This window comes from Stylophora pistillata, chromosome 11 (genome assembly GCF_964205215.1).
Source record: "Stylophora pistillata chromosome 11, jaStyPist1.2, whole genome shotgun sequence".
In the NCBI taxonomy this organism is placed as follows: Eukaryota; Metazoa; Cnidaria; class Anthozoa; order Scleractinia; family Pocilloporidae; genus Stylophora; species Stylophora pistillata.
In genome coordinates this window covers 22,835,352-22,842,169 of record NC_142529.1, presented here as the reverse complement: position 1 = coordinate 22,842,169, position 6,818 = coordinate 22,835,352, and the positions used below count along the sequence as shown (strand labels likewise).

Here is a 6,818-nt window from a genome sequence, read left to right as displayed (position 1 = left end):
ACCTTTGTTAAAACTAGACGCATAGGTGCGTGAAATCGGGCTTTTAATATCGAACAACTGGAGTAATCCCTAGGGAACTGCCATATTGCCACTGTTACTGTCGTCACGCAATTTCGTCATTGCCAGTCATGAATAAGTCTACTTGTGTTTATTTTTGTCAGGTGAAGTGTAATGAATGTTGTTATGGTACTAGGCAACGATCACAATAATATATTACCATATATATATAGGAGTAGATTCCAACAGATGCCAAAGGTTGAAATTCAAGGACTTTTCAATGACTTGGAAGGCCAAGTTTTAGAAAATTGAAGGACCACTTTTGGAAACGTTTGTATAAGCAATTTTAAAACTATTTAACATATTTCTGAGCTTTTCCATGAAAGTACTGTAGTTTTCAACTTGAATATTGCTAAAGAAAAAGCATTGCAAAAATCAAACCCTAGTCCTCAAACTCAAGTACTTTCAAGGCCTTGAATTTTTATTTTTAAATCCAAGCATCTTCAAGGACTTTGAAGGCTTTTACGAACCCTGAGTAGGTAATTTATTTGCCTTTAACAGCAAGGAGAAGGGAATTTTTTTATCGATTATTGGTACCGAGTCATACTTTTTTGCCAAATGTTCACTCAAGGGGAGTTGTCAGAAATCAGTAGATTGAAGCAATATCACTGTTCAATAGTTCATATTGTTTTTAATAGAAACATTTCTGAAACCACTGAAACACTACATATCTAGAGTGAGTGCTTTTGGTAGAGCATCAATTTTGGGAATTATGTATAACAAAACTGTAACCAAATGATGGAGATGTTTCAATATTTGGTATCAACGCTGTGTTCTTATCCTGTGTATAAATAGGAAACAACATCAAATAAGTCTAACTGAGGAATTATTCACAAGTTATAACATGAGGTTCAATGTTCTTTCTTAAGTTTCTTGGATGATCTGTACTTGTTAATATTTTGAATAGCAATTTACAGTTACAGAATCTAACTCACGTAAAACAATACATATATAAACTTATCATTAGGAAATAATACTGGGAATGCTAGTTCTTCACATTGTTTATCAGTCATTTAAGACACTGTGTGTTTGTTTTCTCCAGGGGCTATATAATTTGTAAATTTCTCTACCTGTAGAGTTATTGGAGTTATGTTCCTCAGTAACTAGAGGATAATCTGGAATGACTGACTGTAGACGTGTCTCATTGGCAGGTGACCTATGCTCATTTTAAGGGTCTTCCACTTCTTCTTCATTTTGGACTTCCATGTTGTTACTAGAAGTACTGTTTGCAAGACTATTTACTCCTACACTTACAGAATTATCAGAATTTGCACTATCTACTGCATTTTCATATGTATTTTATTCTAAATTGTTTTGAAGAGAGTTTATTGGTAATGAGTTTGTGTGATCAACCTCTTCGTCATTCATTATACGTGTCAGTTCTGTGTTAATATTTGTGCAATGAATCTGTATATCTTTGTAAAGAATATTACTAACTTTTAACCAATTTAGTGCTATCATTATGAACTCTGATCTAACTGCTTCAAAGTAAACATGACCTCTAAACTGAATTTTTCTTTTCAACTTCAAAAGAATAATACCAAATCTTTCAGGGGGACGAGGCAATATATTGTTACTTGTTTGATCACAATAGACTGGTACATTACAGATTGCTTCTTTAATCTTTCTTTGTTGTCCCTTAGGCAACACTACTATTTTTTCAAATACAATCTGCCGTGCTATTTTAATTTGCTCTAGTTTTTTTTTAAGACTTTCAAGTTCAGTTGGTACATTATCAACATATAAATTGTGTACAGTTGCCTGACATGGAACCTTTCCTTGAATAACTTTTGAGTGACATGTGTTACGGTTATAAATTTTTCCATCAAATGATATTTGCACATTAAAAAGATGCTGAGAAAGCTACCTATTTGAGATCAATTACGATACAGATTTCTTCTAGAGCATCCTATTGCACACACAGCATATATAATTTGGACTTCCTTGATTTCTTTTTATATGTATAAATGCATGAATCCACGCTTTTAATTTTACTACCACAGTATTTTTGTTTCTATTTCTGAAGTAATTCTTCTTTCTTTGCTGCATTCATAGTTTTGTATTTTTCTGCTTATTTGTTTAACGAGTCAAAAAATACTCCTTCTCATGGTGTGTAACTTTATTTAATTTTACCCTCTTCGTATTAAGCTTACAAATATTCTTTGTAACTCTTCTAACCTTCACATAACGACGTAGCCAAGAGGACTTCAGTATGGTTGGACGGTTACACTCATAAACAAATTCCTTCAGTTTTCCGCCCTTTCTTCTAAGGCTTTACAGAGTAGCTTCTGGCATTCTACTGGGTTCTCGATCACGTCTAAATACACGGTTGATTTTACATGTAAATATAATATGATATAGCTCGTTTGATATAGCCGGTTTCGCTTGATATTTCTCGATATAAGGTTCACTCGTAAAGGATAGCTCGGAAATTGATCTCTCGTAAAGTTCGCGGACCGACCCGTTCCCAAACAACTCCACAAGGTTTAGTGTGTTTCTACCGCGAACGGTGTGTGACTTTGTATGTTTATTGAGAGTAATAGCCGCCGAGTTTCTTTCGCGTACATCAAGCAAGGAATTGTCCAGGAAGGCAGCCATTGTTTCAAACCATGGGCTCTAAAGGTCATTCTACGCACGCGCATGCACTTCACGCATGCGCTGTAGTGAAACTGCGTTTTGCAACTGAACGCAAAAAAAAAATAATAATAATAAAAATGAAGCCGAATTTATACCTCGGGCGTTTCCTTTGGAAAGCCCGAGTATTTAAAACAGACATTACTTCGTTACTGTTTTATTTTTTCAATTTTTTCGAATGTAGAAATTTAATATTAATCGAGAGTACTTAATAAAGACTTTATTTATCAATTCTGAACAAGAACTACTACGGATCGTTAGAGGAGTCTATTAGAGTCCAAGTAACGCAATCACACACCCGTGTCACATCTTATAGGGTAACACCCTATATTTCTCAATTGAGAATATGGGTAGTACTCAAGTGAAATGATCGTCTGAGCCGTTTGATGCGGTACCGCTGCACAGTTTCGCCATTTGCTTTGGTCGTCATTTAAAAGTTTACCCCGTTGTTTAATTTCGTGAGGTTCAAACCTGCAAACGATTGTCCTCGGAAGAACTGGGAAGACCGTACTCCGTTAACGGTGAGCTGCAACACACCTGGTTCTCAGCCGAACCAAGGAAGTTCTTCTCTCCTTGAAGTTGTCGATGACCCCGACATTCCCTTATTTTCACCTGATAAGGCTCAACATTCTGAGGCTCATCAAAGAAACTACAGCTCCGTAGCTAACTGGGAAAAAATACGGGATAAACTGTTCACAACAGCAGTGGGGGAGGAAATTCTCCCGGAGAAATATGTTAGTGCCGTATGTAAACAACTAGAGGCGACTGTGCGATGTCGGTACTGCGGCCCGAGGCAAATTGCCTCGGGCTCCAGAACGTGGAATTGATTCCTTTCCGCGTGCAGATCATGAGCACAGTTAAACAAAAAAAATATTTTTTTTGTTTAACTGTGCTCATGATCTGCACGCGGAGAGGAATCAATTCCACATTCTGGAGCAATGGAAGGTACTTATCACTAAACCACTGCCTGCATATATTACAATTGTGTGTATAATTGATATATGGAAATACAGCAGTCAAACCTCAATAAGCTGATGGATTAATTAACCCACTGTTTTGTAGTCTCTATTAGCAAAGTTTTGCATTGATGACACGTACGCAGTATTACATTCATGTAGAAAACAAGGAAAAATCTATAAACTGACGGTCCTGTTTCGGTTTCTTTAAAGGATAACAGATTCATTCCATTGTTCCCTAATCATAGTGCATTACAAGAATCCTGAAATGGTTCAAACTAATAGATGCCTTCGGTAAGTTGGACACAAAGTCAAAACTTGCACAATGTTGACTTTCGAAAGCAAAGGTAAACAAGGTTTCAAAACCTTTGCAATTGTCAGAGATTTCAAACCAGGAAGACAAATGCTTTTGGCCAGTGTTGTTGCTGCACTATCTTCAATAATTTACGATTTTATCTTCAATGTGTTTGTGCGTGTACATCCTTCGCTTCTTGTTTCTACATATAGGTAACCAGCACCTGAAGGAAGTCGCCGTCTGTGACTGTGAAAGCCATGCAGTTACTTTGGTACGTTGTCAGTTCTGGCCAGGTTCACCTGAGAGACCGTCCGACTGGGCTTCCATTTTATCAATTAATGGATCCGGACCTTGCTGAAAAGTTATTCCCGCACAGTTAGGTGTCTGTAAAGGAGTTTTAAAAATTCATTTTGGAAATTACACCACCTTTGCAGCCTAATTTTGTGAGTAGTTTTACTATAAATTACAGTGGTGTTTTTTATAAGACCGTGACCAGTGTTTTTTAATGTACTGATAGATATTTTTGTTTAAATAAAGTCTCTATTTTTTAGATGTAGTAGATAATTTTTTTGACAATTACCCACACTGTGGACAAAAATCTTTGGATCAGGTATATTTTGGAATTCGTCCTCTAGAGTGATCTTCATGTATCAGGGAGTTAGTATGGGAATTCTTTGACATAATCCTACTAGTCTGGATTAATTGGAAAGGCTTCTATAGTTATAAAATGATTCAAGGTGAAAAACATGTGCACTAAAGAGAGGAGTGTGCATTTAGTTCAGAGTTTGCATGAAGACTCATTTCAACCAAGCTATACATAGAAATATTACTGCTATAATGAAATACATATGATGCACGATCTTCGCAGTAGATAGCGCTATTTAAGCAATAGCGAAAATCAGACCTGAACAAATGAAATAGTATCTAAAAAACTTTCACTTGAAATCAATGCCTTAATAGTATCAGTGTTAAAGTGGCTCAAAGCATAAATTATTGTTAATGACAATGTATGTTATTATTTTGGAGTTTGATCTTTGGTAAGAACTCCTATTTATAGGTATCATTATGCCATTTGTGTCAAATGTATGTCGTAGTGATCTGCATCAGAGCGATTGACAAAGGGCTAACGCTCGAAACGTCAGCTTTTTAACTCGTTACGGTGGCCAATTCAACTTTCAACTTTAGCACTCAAGTTTTAGTTACAATATTAACATAAAAAAACAGGAAAGGATACATATGTAAAAAATTAGAGGTAACAGTGTTCCATAGTTCGTGCATGGAGGCTAAGAAAACCGCGAGGTTATCGAGTCAACCTCCTCTTTAAAATTTCAACTTAGTTGATATATACAATGAAATATATGAAGTTCATATATTTTGAACTGCGGTATTAGATACATATGGTGAACGATCCTCGCAGTAGATAGCGCTATTTAAGCAATAGCGAAAATCAGACCTGAAAAAAATCAGGCCTGTACGGGATTCGAACCACTGACCTCTGCGATACTAGTGCAGCGCTCTACCAATTGAGCTAACAAGCCAACTGGGAGCAGGCCGTTAAGTTGATCCGTAATAAACCCGTGAAAGTGATAAATCAGATACAATGAAATATATGAAGTTCATATATTTTGAACTGTGGTATTAGATACGTATGATGCACGATCCTCGCAGTAGATAGCGCTATTTAAGCAATAGCGAAAATCAGACCTGAAAAAAATCAGGCCTGTACGGGATTCGAACCACTGACCTCTGCGATACTAGTGCAGCGCTCTACCAAAATAACCAAATAACCTTGTTACCCCCACCGACGCAGGACCAGCCTTTAAAGCAATGGCTGCCTTCGTGGACAATTTCTTGCTTGCTCAGAGTACGCGAAAGGAATTCGATTGCTGTTACGGTCAATATACATACAAAGTCACACACCGTTCGCGGTAGACCCACACTAAAATTTGTGGAGCTTTTTGGGAACGGGTCGGTCCGCGAACTTTACGAGTGATCCTTTACGAGTGAACCTTCTATCGAGAAATATCAAAACGAGCTATCTCATATTATGTCTAAATGTAAAAACAACCGTGTATTGAGACGTGATCGAAAACCCAGTAGTTTACCAGAAGCTGCTTTGAAACGTCTCAGAACAAAGGGCAGAAGACTAAAGGAATTTGTTTATGAGTGTAATCGTCCAAGCATACCGAAGTCCTCTTGGCTACGTCGTGATGTGAAAGTTGCAAGAGCTACAAAGAATGTTTGTAAGCTTAATACGAAGAGGGTAAGATTAAACAAGATTACACAACATGAGAAGAAGTATTTGTTGAATTGTTCTGTGAGGATATATCAAAGGATAATTAAATTGAAGTATAGAGCAAGCCGGTATTTATCAATGTTTTCTTTAATAGACTTATGTGCCTTTATAAGAGTCACACGTATCTAACTATTGTAAACTTTAACTGAGTTCAGATATAGTTGCAGCGTTTTAGCGATTTCTCTATTAAAAACAATATGAACTACTGAACAGTAATATTGCTTCAATCTACTGATTTCTGATGACTCTCCTTGGGTGAACATTTGGCAACATTGAACTATGACTCGGTACCAATAATAGATAAAAAATTCCCTTCTCCTTTTAGTTAAGGGCAAATACATTACCTACTCAGGGTTCGTAAAGCCTTGAAAGCCCTTGAAGATGCTTGAATTTAAAAATAAAAATTCAAGGCCTGGAAAGTACTCGAATTTGAGGACTAGGGCTTGGGTTTCGCAGTGCTTTTTTTTTTTTAGTAATTTTTAAGCTGAAAATTACGATACTTTCATGGAAAACCTGAGCAATAATATCAAATAATTTTAAAATTGCTTATGCAAACCTTTCCAAAAGTGGTCCTTCAATT

At 36.5% G+C, this 6,818-nt stretch overlaps 1 long non-coding RNA gene across 1 annotated transcript in view; it reads left to right on the top strand.

The window, feature by feature from the left end:
• LOC148720664 (uncharacterized) overlaps positions 1 to 4,425 on the top strand; it is a 35,334-nt gene extending 30,909 nt beyond the window's left edge. Inside the window, exons 4-5 of the long non-coding RNA XR_015993063.1 lie at positions 3,861 to 3,941; positions 4,155 to 4,425. This is a non-coding gene — a long non-coding RNA (uncharacterized LOC148720664). The remainder of the gene's footprint in view (positions 1 to 3,860; positions 3,942 to 4,154) is intronic.
• The last annotated feature ends 2,393 nt before the right edge of the window (positions 4,426 to 6,818 follow it).